The 14,247-nt window shown below is 39.6% G+C and overlaps 1 protein-coding gene and 1 non-coding gene across 3 annotated transcripts in view; one reads left to right on the plus strand and one right to left on the minus strand.

Moving 5' to 3' along the window:
- Positions 1 to 14,247, plus strand: part of LOC145451556 (KH domain-containing RNA-binding protein QKI-like) — a 256,270-nt gene that overhangs the window by 56,847 nt on the left and 185,176 nt on the right. The gene's annotated exons all lie outside the window — the stretch shown is intronic.
- Trnay-gua (transfer RNA tyrosine (anticodon GUA)) lies at positions 4,362 to 4,450 on the minus strand. The gene is given in 2 exon segments: positions 4,362 to 4,397; positions 4,414 to 4,450. It is a non-coding gene; the product is annotated as a tRNA-Tyr (tRNA).

Consider the following 14,247-nt stretch of genomic DNA (forward strand, 5'->3'; position numbering starts at 1 on the left):
GAGTCGGTACGTTTAAAGACCCAGGAGTCGGAGTCGGAGTCGGAGTCGGTACGTTTAAGAACTCAGGAGTCGGAGTCGGAGTCGGTATATTGAAAATGTGTGGAGTCGGAGTCGAAGCCGGAGTCGGTGGTAAAATTTACCGACTCCACAGCCCTGAAACGTACCCAGTGGCTCTAAAACTTTTACGAAACATGATCATTAAAAAATCATTGATTCAGTCAGGTTGATGTCATTGTACCGCAGAGGTCACCAACACGCGGACCGCGATCACCCTGATTGACCTGCACGACTTCGACTTTTATATTTTACCACAAACCCAACAAAATGTCCATTTTGTTGATGCGAGTCCTGTCCACTAGACAGGTACAACAACTAAAACGGCATGAATGACGCTAAATCCGTAAAGTGGATGTTGAAGCGGGTCTTTAGGGAGTCGAACTGCAAAAATTACCTTTTTTTAGTCAACACAGGAGGATTTTCCGGTGAATATTTTCAAATCAGTATAGTTTTTTAGTCCGATAATCCAACTTTTAGGATTTGTAAAAAGTGTCCTCCTTTCCGAATCCCAAAATATGGTAACAAGGAGTATGGAGGTAGGCCTATTTCTATTCTGTTTCTTAAAAGCATAACTACGCTACTCATTTGGGGCTAACTTCGCGGGTTACCATAAATCCTCCTTTAGAAGGATTTGTCCCCCTTTTTCAGGAATTTGAATTTTGTCCTCCGAGGACGCCTAAATGTCATCCTTTTTGGCAATTCGCCAGCTTTCACAGTCATGCTAAGACGGAGAGGGTCCACGGAAAATCGGCTTAAATAGGTAATGCGGACGTTCAAGTGAGTCATTCCGGAGTCAAATCATAGTGATAACCTTTTTTTAACTAACACCACAAAAGTATCGTTAAAAGAGGGTAATTCGGGAGTCGAGTCAAAGTGATGACCTTTTTTAGTCAACACAACAAGATTTCCAGTAAATATTTCAAAATCAGCTGTTTTAAATTTCCTAAAACCAACTTTAATGATTCGAAAATATGGGAACCATCAAGCTTAACTCTGTTGACTTTTAAATTATCAATTTTATGCTGGCGGCCCAACAATAAGCTGGGTATACTAGGTATCCCTGTTTTCTGTTTGTCGGACAGGGGAGCCATAATTCCAGATTGTACTCCCACGGTATCTTTTAGTCCAAAATTTAACGTCTTTCGTGGTCTGGAGAGCCAGATTTCCATATTTTATTCCCATGGTATCTTTTAGGCCAAAATTTAACGTCTTTCGTGGTCGTTTCGGGCATTTTAGGCTAAATATGAGGAGAAATTGTCAAAAGCAAAGACATTTAGGTGAAGGGAGGACATTTATTCAAAAGGAGGTCAAATCCTCCTAAATGAGGACGTATGGTAACCCTACCGTAACTGCAGCACCCCAAGCCGCTCAATTGGGGGTAGGAACGAAGATGACCCAGAATAACGTCATAAATATGCATGAAGTAGAATCTTTGGAGGAAGATTATATTCATCTTGAAAATGTTTTGTCGTTTAACGCGATTTTGCTCCACCGTATTTCCTGATTTCAATATGCTAGGTGCAAGGATATATAGGCCTATATATAGGCTATATATAATATGCATAATATAGGCATAAAAGTCCAGCGGTATTAGCAATTATGAGAGAACGGCATCCTAATATCGCATGAGGTCGTTAGGATGATTTAGTCCATGGGTGTGCAGCCTGTGGGAGCGGAAGTGTTTGGAACCGGCATTTCTGTGAGAAATTGAAGCAAATATTACGATAGTTCTGCAGCGGTAGCGACCCAAATTTATATTTTTAGCGACCAGGCTATATCAATCATTCATATATCTACTTTTTAATTACCAAATGTTCTTCCATTTCAAAGGGCAAAAAAATGATGAAGGTGTCGGTCAAGTCGAAATGACACAGCTCAGCGGGTTAGACTCGCTCATAAAAACATCTGGAATATTGGTAAAAGTTCCATAACAATTACGTGACGTTTCGAATATATTGTGACGCTACGAATATATTGTGACGCAATGAAACGTCAAAACGTCCGAGTTAAAATATGGAGTGAAGGGGCCCTTTCATTCACACACACCTACATTTAATGGTATGTCCCGCTGTTGTTAGAATGTGCTCGGTCATTTATCACATTTGCCCATGCAGCGGCTTGATATCCGTGGAAAGGACATCAGTTTTGCTGTACGCTACGAAAAGGAGCACCGATAGGCAAAAGTGGTCAGTAACGAAGTACTTCTACTTTTTCGAAGTACTCAAGCAGTTTTCATCTACTTTTGGTACTTACTCAAGTAGATCTGATTTTCGCTACTTCTACTTCGTAATATTTAGTGATCTACTTACTTACTTTTTGCTATTTTCAGTTTGTCAAGTAGAAGTAGTTTAATCCTCCAACCAGGAAGATAGCCTGAGGAATTTTGGGGCTGTTTTCACGGAGTATCAACATTTAATTTTGATAAAAGTTGAGTAAAGCCCAAAATTTTGGTCGCGCTTCGCGCACAGTGGATATTGGATTCGAGTCATTGCGCATGACTCGAGACATTTTTTGAAAATCCTCCTCATGTTTTGCAAGTCTGAAAATTCTGAAAAAGTGTCCTCTTTTCAGATTTCCAAAATATGGTAACCCTAAAGTGAGCACACTATTGGAATTTCGTCTATTGGTACTGGTACTTGAAATTGCGACCAGAAACTGCTAAAAGTGAGTAAAATTTGTATATTATAAATGCAAACCATTCGATATCACCAATCAGAGTTAAAAAAATAAGTGGGTTAACAAGACTTTAACTGGAAGCTTAGCAGTCAACACAATGACTTGGACTCGGACACGAGTCATGATACCATGACTCGGAATCGACCCTCTGATCGCTGACTTGGACTCGGACGTGACTCGGTGGTGAATTGAAAATGAATCGACTTGACTCCAGTGTTGGGATCAAGTCACTACCTTCGAGTCACGAGTCATTTCGAGTCATTGCACATTTTGACTCGAGTCAAGTCAAGTCAATCGATTTTCAAAGGTGACTCGAGTCAAGTCAAGTCACTCGATTTTTGGAGGTGACTCGAGTCAAGTCGAGTCAAGTCAAGTCAAGTCACGAGTTAAGTCACAATTCAAGTCAAGTTGCCTTTTCGAAGTATGAGGCATGGTTTCGTCACTGCATCTTACTAGCTGTCTGAAATACAGATTGAGTGGTCACTGATTCTGGACCTATACAACGAATATAGAGTTAAATATCGACGCAAAAAGGCGCCTTATCGCTCACATATACGTAGAAATGCTTAACTACGTAAGGAATTGCATAGCCTCGGATAATAGTTCCCAGCCAAAATAGAGAATAGTGTATAGAGAAACGAATTGATGAGATGCAAAACATTACCAATTTACAAATTGATATGATACAATTCTAGCCTGCGACTATATAAGTTATATTGGAATTCAATTTCAATAAGACAAGAGGTTTGGTTAAGTTAAAAACACAGAACAGAAATAGACATTTTGCTATTAAATTACTTTACTATACTAGTTTACGACAGCGTAAGCTGTAAGCTTCGATCACTTCGTTTGCGGTCAATTTATTTGTGAGAGAACAAAGGGGGCTTATTAAAACGCACGATCATTGGATGATCGGTCGCTCTCACGGGTTATACCAGCGTTTCGCGTACAATACGAACAAATGCAAAATACAATGATTTTCATCCACATTGATTGCTTGATGACTCGAAATTGACTCGTGAATTTTGCTCCGAGTCACGAGTCAATCCACATTTCTGATACGCCGAGTCAAGTCAAGTCAAGTCATTTTAGCAAAGTGACTCGAGTCAAGTCAAGTCATACGAAAAAGGTGACTCGAGTCTGACTCGAGTCAAGTCATGACTCGAGTCATCCCAACACTGCTTGACTCGAGTCAAAACTGTAAAACTGATATTGACTTGTGACTCGGAACCTTGTGACTTGGTTACAACCCTGATCAATACTATCATTTTCATCCCATGATGCGGACGAATGCTTATGCTGTCGAAAATTGGATACCTCCTGGTATGTATCAATATGAATCAAGCTCGGCGCCTTTCATATAGCTAAATTTGCACCTTTTGACAATCCATGCGAACGAATTACGATCGTTTTTACAACTACTTACTTACTTGAGTAGATTTAAAATCAGTCAATTCTACTTCTACTTCAAGTAGTTTCAGGTTGCTTATGGAAGAAGTACTCGAGTAGATTTTTCTCGTAACTACTTCCACTTCTACTTGAGTAGCTTTCATGACTACTTTGACCACCTCTGCCGATAGGCCGTAAGTGTCCTGATATATGTGACTAGTTACCGAAGGTAGCAAAAGTCCTTCGAGCCGGATTCGAACCAGCGACCTATGGATGGCAGTGATGGGATCTCTACAGTCCACCGCTCTACCAACTGAGCTATCGAAGGGTGTTCAAGGTTCAGCTGCACGATGATCGAAAATATCAGTTGCCCCTTTGCGTATATTGACAGCGATGCATTGAAACTTAGTGCAACAACTATATGTGTCTAAATATAGCATGATTCCGCAAAGTTGACTGTGAAGATACAGACATATAAACAAAGTTTTTCTATATTCTGGATAAAATTTACAAAACATATTGCTTTCAAAAATAATGATATGTGAGATCAATTAGGGGTAAATCAGGGACGCTGCGTCCGGAAATGGCCGAATTGGCTCTAATTTTCAAGATATTCCCACTTCCTACATATGCCATGAAAAATAGTATGTGGTATTATAGGTTATCTCACGCTTCAGAAGGTGAATATGGTCTTAGATTACTTTATATCATCTCCCATCTAGTATAGGGTTGTCATACGTCCGGAATTTCCCGGACATGTCCGGAATTTCACTGTTAAAACTGCGTCCGGGAGGAATTTTTAAAATATGCCTAAATGTACGGAATTTTGAAGGTTTGAAGTAAGCTCATATTTTTTTTTGTAAATCAACCTAAACAAGACTATTTTTAGGCAGCTATTTGCTACTTGAAATTTTTCTTCGCGATGCGCGCGATTTAGTATCATATATATTGGTTTTAATATGGGGACTACCGCCCACGCAAAAACTGCGATCAAAAAATAAATAAAAAATAACATTCCTTTACAGAAAAGAAGTCTAATTGTAATCGCAATTACAAGATAACGGTATTCATATAGCCGTCGTTTTAGGTCGTTTGCATGCTTTATTCAAATATGGTGGTTCTAAACCTGGGGGTAATATGCCTTTATTCTGAACGTAATTAGCTTCCAAAATAGGCTGTGAGTAAATCTGGGCAAATGTGCCGACCTTTAATTAGTAATCAGCTCATCAAATTTTGAGCTGAGCCACCGCACATTTTGAAATTGGAAATGGATTCGCGACCGTAAAAGGTTGGAAACCACCGGATGCGCGGTGTTTATATAGCTCAGTGGTGAAGTGCACACCCGCATTAGGCTGATAAATAATCTTATCGGCGTGACATGAACATGACTTAACGATATACAATTACGCCCCTTGCATTTTCGAAGCCATCATCCTCCACCAGCTCTATTCTACCGCTGACTCTGATTATGTGGGCGAAGAGAGGATTAAAATGATAAAGTAATATATAGAAAAACCAATATTATTGAAACAATTCATTCAAATCATTTAACGACCAGTTAATTATAGTAAACCCCCAGAAGTTGCATCTAATACCCTACGATGGGCCCAAGATCAGTGTTTATTTGGGCGGGATGGGGCTGAAAATATGTGGCTTCGGCCTAGGTTACAACATACAATACACAACCACATACTCCTGAACCGGATCGCGACCACCTCTTGTCGATAGACAAAGCGTTGGTGGTGTGACGTCATATTGATCAACAATGCGCTCATACCTCATTTTGAAATCCGCTAGTGGGCGCTGAAGAGCGTCCGGAATTTATGAAACAAAAATATGGTAACCCTAATCTAGTACCAACATGTGCGTTGTAGTGCACTGGTAAAGCAATAGTTAGTTTTCTCCTGAAAATTATCATTTAGAGACTATTTTTCCGGCAGATTACGTCGATTAACCCCCCTCATTTGAGGTACAGAAAGAGTCAAATGACATTTATCTCATCACCGATGATCAGTGACTCAAACTTAACTCGCTTTTCGGCGCTTTTTAATATTAGATACTGTCCATTGCTATCATTTTCAGAAATTTCAATTCATGGGTATTTTAAGTATGTTAAAAAATGAGTGATGTAGCTAGATATAGAAAGTGTCGTAATGGCCAGGGCCGTAACAGCACACCGTCATCACCCCCCCCTCCCCTAACGTTAGTCTTGGGACCCCATATGATGATAAACTAAACTTATTAGGGGCTTTTCCCCCCAGACTCCCCTCAGGCTATACGTTGTTTGCAGCTACTTATCTGCTACATTGAGTGTCCGTTTAGTGAGTCAGCTTTTCTCGCCTAAACGCGCGAAGCGCGAGAAATTTCTATAATCCATAACTGAATCGGTCAATATGATCGGGAATTGCCTATATATTGCAATTAATTTTTATGCTCTCTCTGCTCACGTAATCTGATTTATCGTTAGAGCGGAATGAGGCGTGTTTGAAAAGGTAGGACTCCTCAATAATAATAATAATTAAACACCTCCGAGTGTATACCCGCTGGCAGGAACGAAACAGCACTTCGTCGCCCCCCCCCCCCCCTAAATCAAAAAGCAAAAAATCTTAAGTCTTGGGCTCCCATCGGGTGATAAAATGACCCCCCATCACGTTTTTCGCTTTTGCAACGTAATTATAGGTGTGCTGTTTAGTGAGCCAGCGCTAGGCGCGAAAATGTTCGATAATTCATGATAAAACCGGACAATAAGATCGGGAATTGCATATATATTGCAATCAATTTCTTGTCCTCTCTGCTCACTTAATCAGATTTACCGGAAGAGCTGACTGAGGTGTCTTTGAAACTGTAGAGCCCGTAAATAATATTTGAACATCTTCGGGCGGGTGGACCCGTTGGTATGACTACCTTACATGATGTTATTTTGTGACCTGTCAGCTATATCCAAAAATATAGAATCGCCCAAACGTACTAAACTGAAAGATCACACGATTTCAGATTTGCATTTCTTTACTGGCATATAAATCTTTCTCCTGCGGGATGGTATTTGTCTCGTGAGGTTCAGATTGCCAAGACGGGAACATTCGGCGCCAGTCATTTAGGCGCCTATATGGACAATTAAACCGATATCTATTTTGTATATATACCGAAGTTTACGGTCAGCATAAAGGCAATCCTTTACGACCAAGGTTTTCTCGCTGCCGAACGTTCTGGCACACTTCTTGAAGTCGCATGTTACATGGCCAAAACTTTATATGTCTTGCTGCGTCGTGGCGCGGTAATGGCCAACGCCGATATGCCAATTTCTATAAATCTTGCGTACTTTTTCTTGGGGGAAGAGTACCCAATAATTAAGATAATTGACCACTTGAAATCGTATGTAGCGCAAAATTCTTTGAAAAAAATTGCATAAATTTTCAAAAAATACCCTTTAATTTATGCTAATTCGAGCTCGGCCCTCCCAATTGAGGAGTGGTGGAGTGGGGGGGGGGAGGGTGCGGCAGTTACGGCCCTGGTAATGACCTAGATTAGTTTTCCTACATATGTTACGAGAACACTTTAAACATGAAGCGATTCAATATGTGAAATGTCACCAAGTGCACTTACAAGGAGTACTTTGGTATGACGTTGGGAGATCAAACGGTCCGCCAGCATTAGGCTGAAACTTTGCGCTTATATGGACTCAAGGTAGAGTCTGAATGATGCAATTTGTAATCCCCGTAGTTTTGTGAGAGCCAAAGTGCTACCATGATGATTGATATTTTTTCATAAATGAGATGTAAGGCTGGAACTAAAAAAGAAGTCATGGCATTCCCTGAAATTCCAGTTGCAGCTTTACGCAGCGGTGGTCAGTAACGAAGTACTTCTACTTTTTGAAGCACTTGAAGTAGATTCGGCCTACGCACACTACTTTTTAAGTAGTTGTGATTTTAGACTACTTCTACTTCTACTTGACAGTTTTCAGTTTTGAAGGCAAAAATAAGCGTAGAATACCTACTTACTTACTTATTTGTGAACCACCACTCGCACTTCTACTTGAGTAGAAATTCCGGTGCTACTTCTACTTCTACTTGAGTAGCGGCGGGGACTACTTTGATCACCTCTGGCTTTACGTCCCTCTCAGATCTGATTTCGAATGATGCTACACGATATAGGATGCAGTGCAAGATGAATATGGCAATAATGTATTCCGTAGCAAAGGCATTGACACCGCCTCCTCAACATTATTTCCAGGGTTATCTAGATGTTCTAGATCATCATCATTGGTTTATTAGCAATTTTATCAGTTCAATAAACCACAAAAATGCGATACAATGAAAAGAAAGGAAGATGTCGAAGCGACTTGGAGTTGTCTATGGAATCAGACACCCACCTTGGCCTAGGCGATGTAAAGAGGAGGCATGCACACTGAATGAAAGTAAGAAAGATAGTATAGAAAAAGGAAGCAACAAGAATAGGGCGGCATGTCATGGGAAGCGAGATCGATAGGTCAGTCTTGGTCCGGTAATCTTGAGGATGAACTGTATTTATTTAGTAGTAATTGCTTGTATTTCGACTTGAATGTGGACATGCTCGTCGACCGCCGGATGGCCGGCGGGATACTGTTCCACACATCAGGTCCGGCATATCTGATAGAGCGATGATCTATTCGGTCGATCATATGATAGTAGTTAGTATGATCGGTCGTGACGGGCTATGGGGTTCTTATGGGTGCACCCGACCGGTGCCTCGAAACTCGTCCTGAACCGGTGACCCTTTCAGACCCCCCTTCCACCCGACCGGTGCCTGGGTTGGTATAGGCATCTCTCGACCGGTAACCCTTTTCGGTATAGGTATCACTCAACCGGTGCCTCGAAACTCGTCTTGAACCGGTAACCCTTTTCGGTATAGGGATCACTCAACCGGTGCCTCGAAACTCGTCTTGAACCGGTGACCATTTTCGGTATAGGGATCGCTCAACCGGTGTCGTAGTGGTAATTCGTACTTTCGGGTATATGCATCTCTCGACTGGTAACACTTCTTGGTATATGGATCGCTCAACCGGTGTCGTAGTGGCAATTCGTACTTTCGGGTATATGCATCTCTCGACTGGTAACACTTCTTGGTATATGGATCGCTCAACCGGTGCCGTGGTGGTAATTCGTACTTTCGAGTATAGTCAACTCTCGCACTGTGTTGAATAGGTATCAGGAATAGTAAATAGTCACGTGATTGATTCTTAGTTAATGTGTATATTACAAATTATTAAATATGACCGATTCGAGTTAATCCCAACGTTTACGGTGAGTACGACAATGATATATCGTTATTCTTATGGCGGGGGTGGCATGCGGCTATTGCGTCTTATGGGTGCGGCCGTGAATCGCCCTTTCGGGTATAGGCATCTCTCGCCCGGTGTTGAATATGTATCAAGTAAATAGTCATGTGATTGGTCCTTAGTTAATGTGTATATTCCAAATTACGGCGAGTACGACAATGATATATCGTTATTCTTATGGACGCGGCGATGATTCGTACTTTCGTTGATAGAATGCTAGCGGCATGTCGTACTTTCACCAAAAAGGGTGTGAAATAGTTTGCTAAATCTAGGAATCAGTCGCTTGGTAATTAGTTTACCACGGAGCCGGCGTAGACGGCGATTCGAATAGCAACAATAGCCGCGTTCACAAACTAACACTCCAAAAAGGTGTGAAATATTGGTAAAATCCCGCGATCGCTCACAAGATAATACCTAAGACATAACCATCGCTCGCGACTCGCTGTTACATACATGCCGCTCGTTGACAATGTAATATTTTGGTAATTGGTTTGCCACAGAGCCGGCGTAGACGGTGATTCAAATATCAACAATAGCCGCGTTCACAAACCAACACTTCAAAAACGTGTGAAATAGGTTACAAATCCCACGATCGCTCACAAGATAACACCAAAGACATCACCATTTCTCGCGTCTTGTCATTACACACATCCCAATCGCTACAGTGTAATGTGTCGATGGTTGTTACTATCAAGTAATAAGTAATGAATAACAGTACCAGCGCAGACCGTGATTCGAAAACCAACAATTTGACACTTGCTCGCGATCGCTATATGTTTTGACACTTCGGAACAGTCGTTAACTTTGTGTGATACAAATCATGAAAATATTCAATCAGTGTGTCAATTTGTCAACTTGAAATGGAACTTACTACACAGCTCAAGTTGATTCGTATCTGAATGTGTTGATCCGGTACAACTCTAATCCTTTGAGAAATCCATTTACCGCGATCTGTTGATTCGAACGTAACCTGAATATTACTGACTCCAACTTCAGTCGCGTCGGATTATTCACACATTCCACGCCGCTGTTTCACACCTATAGAGGCAATACCAACTATAACTCTACAAGAATCACAAGTATGTGCATTATACAGTTATTATCTTTATCAACATGAATTTAAACTCTTAACAAAAACACGCAACTATAATCATTTGCCAACTCTAGCATTACCAAAAAATTCAGGTATTGTTGATTGAAAATTCTTGAATCCGTATTATTAGGAGTTTTATAGTACGACGTCGGAATCCACTCGCGAGATGTACTAAAGGTAAATCCAGATAATCCAAAATGAAATATTTTGACTTTGACATAGTCTGAATTGAAATAGATTGACAAACATGACTAACAACTTACAACTTAGGCATATTTAGAGATTATACGCACATTGATTCGAAACAAGTAATGAAACATTACAACTCTATTCGCGACCTGTCTTTACGTTTGTCAAAGAGAGCTTCAGAAATATTATCACTATGACATCTCAACATTTTAACATCTTGCCATCGACAAAAGAGTAAAATACAAAAACCTTGTCAAGTCAATCCGTTTGTAACTCACCGAACCAAAGCAAAAAAAGTGTCCATACGAAAAGTAGACAAGACTACGCAAGTAATTACTACAACCCACAAACATATCAAGTTCGGTTTTAGGCATATACCACCAACTCGTCTTTTTTGTTCAACTGTAAAAGTCGTTACTATGCCGCAAGACAAAGAAATTACTATGCGGTATATTTTGTAAGACAAAAGTAATTACTTCTCGGTGTCGGCGACTTGAGGTTAACATAATATATTGGAGTATACGACATTTGAAAGTATGACCATCGTAGTTTCTTACAATCGAACGCAGGTGTTATATCGAAAATTATCGTGATGTAAACATAAGGATTGTCACATCGATTTAACATATGAGATTTCGTAATGGTCTATCATGACTTGATTATTAAATTATTCGCGTTAATTAGACCCGGCGTTGTGGTAAAGGTTATTATGACAGCAACAAACTTTTCAGTACCGTTGTTATTAACATATTGAGTTGTAAAACTACGCGTGTCTGAAATGTTCTTTAATGGAAAATTATTCCACCTTGGTACATATCACCCTGCGTATCGCGGATATCAGAAAATATTTTACAAATGTAATTGTCTCCACTAACCAAGACTAAAGATGAAACAACAATTTCCTTTGTTAAACAATAACCGGTACAATACTTTATCATCGTAATCAGCAGTGAGAATTGAAACACTTTCGCACATTATCCGGTGTCAAGATATCACACTGGGTGAATTGACATACAGCCGCTTGATTAATACCTAATCCATTCGCACCATTTCACATACTTTGATCATTACAAAAGTAAATCGGAATATGTTTGCTAGATGCATTCAATTCAGTTAGAAATATCTGGTACACAACAATCATAATATCAAGGAAGTACTTGCTACGCTGTAATCCACTTAACGTGTTTTGCATTGTTGTTCATTTGTAGTATTGATTGTTTTTGAACCCCCCAAATAATAATTCCCGACATGAAACCAAACCGCTGAAAGTCGTTACCATCACAACGAAACAATTTGTACGATGTTTTTCAAATGCATCCTATAGTTAGGTGTACTAGAATTATTTGTGTAACACATACGCCGACAATGCAATCGAAAATTTTTCCGTTGTCATTCGCTAAAGTAAATGTCATCACAATACTCATCAAGCTGTCATCTGTAAATCAAGATTACATCCAACTTGTAACTGTATCGTTTAACTACCGGGTTGCATCAGTTTGCTATTTTTGTCATTTAGTGACTGCTGAACATACCAAACGATACACATTCACTTACGAAATACTGTGTTGGTCGTAATTTCCATCATCGTGATAATCGAAGTACATTTGTTTCGAGTTCATAACAACCGACTACTTTTCTATGACCCGATATATTTTTGACAAGTTATGCTTAGAAGATTGGTGCATCTCGCGAAAAATAATATACCACTCATATTGATACTGCTACTCCATCGACCGGTATTTTCAAACGAGTCGATTTTCAACCGAGCAAAATTTATTACTCGAGTTGTCCTGCTTACTATATTTAAATGTAAACTCACCCGTCTTTCAACAACAAACAATGATAAAAAGTACACAAGCAAACACAACAAGTTTTACTTTTGTAGAACACTAATTATTATTCCACGCATCTCATTTCATACTAAGTGTATATGAAAGATATTCATGGTACACGAATATATTCGCTCATGCTACGAACATACGCAATGATTGGTGACGCTTTCACACTATTTCGATTTAGTGTAACAAAAACAACAACAACAATTTTCACTCTCTTGACTTATGAAAACAACAGACGAACCTTCATTCAATATTTTGTTTTTGTCAACTAGTTACTTTTTCATGAGACCCCCACAACTCTTACAGAAGTACGAAAGATATTTACATCACACAAAGTAATCAACGTTACTCGATATTCTCACATTACGAAACTAAAGAATGGTTGGTTTGACTCTACAAACTGTTTCGTTACCTCAAGAACTTTATTGTCTGAATGGTTGTTCATGTGTCTTAAGAACCGAATAGTTCAACACAGCACTAGCACCAACAGAAACATCAGAGTTGTTTACACAAAAGTTTGTATGTGTACAGTATGCGAATACCATGTGTAAGTCCAGCACAATTGTGGTATCCATCTGGGTTAAGTTAACACAATTTACGACACCAAGGTCGCCTCATCTTTCGTAAGACAACAAACCAACCAAGGTTTCAGGATATGTCCATGTCATAGCAGTAAATCAGCTACTCCAACAACAGAGTACATATGTTTTCTAGTTACGGTGCTTACATCTTACACACAAATCAATCTACTTTGCTAACAAAAAGTGCTGAGTCATCAAGTGATTGCCCTAGCAACAAAACAGTTAAACGTACTATCATACAAAATGGCCGTTATAGTCACCAACGGTACATGGTACAAGTAACAAGACTCGAGAATCCAGTTATTGAAAAAACGTGAAAGTGTTTCTGCGCCAAGTCGTTATGTTGACGAAAGCGTATATTGTAATATCATGATCGATTTGCATTCGTTGGTCACAAAATGTCACTACTCTAAATAATTATATCTCACTCAAAAGCATACTTGCCGCCATTCGTTTTCATCAAGCACGAGTTCAAGAAACTTACTACGACATGAATTGTTATTTTTATGTTGTGTAAATAGTTAATAATTAATTTTAGTAACACTATATCAACATCACGGAGTTGTGCGAATAGATTTACACGTAGTCTTGTGGTTTTAATCGAAGCACACAGCGTGTTCTAATGTAGAGTCCTCTCTATTGTACAACAACTCGGTAATCGAAATGTGTTAACATTTAAACAGCGATCCTGTTTCGTCACGCGAAAAATATCTTTACTGTCGCAACACTCTGATACTCTGCACAAGACGTGTAAATCCTTTTCACACTCATAATAATACACTAACGGGATACCGACGTCAAGCAACAACGTTTACCAACATCACTGACACTGAACATACGATACCTACCCAAGTAAAAATATCATTTTCACCAGGAGGTCAGCCATTACCTGTGTACAATTACCATTTGCCCTTGGGGGTCTAGCGTTACCCGAGTAACAAAAACCTTTTTCACTTGGAAATATATTTTTTCTCTGGGTAACAAACGTTTTTCACTTGGAAATATATTTCTCCCCTGGGTAACAATCCTTTTTCACTTGGAAATATATTTTTTTCCTGGGTAACAATCCTTTTTCACTTGGAAATATATTTTTTCCCAGAGTAAGAAACC

This window comes from Botryllus schlosseri, chromosome 12 (genome assembly GCF_051294905.1).
Source record: "Botryllus schlosseri isolate E-star chromosome 12, Bs_hap1, whole genome shotgun sequence".
In the NCBI taxonomy this organism is placed as follows: Eukaryota; Metazoa; Chordata; class Ascidiacea; order Stolidobranchia; family Styelidae; genus Botryllus; species Botryllus schlosseri.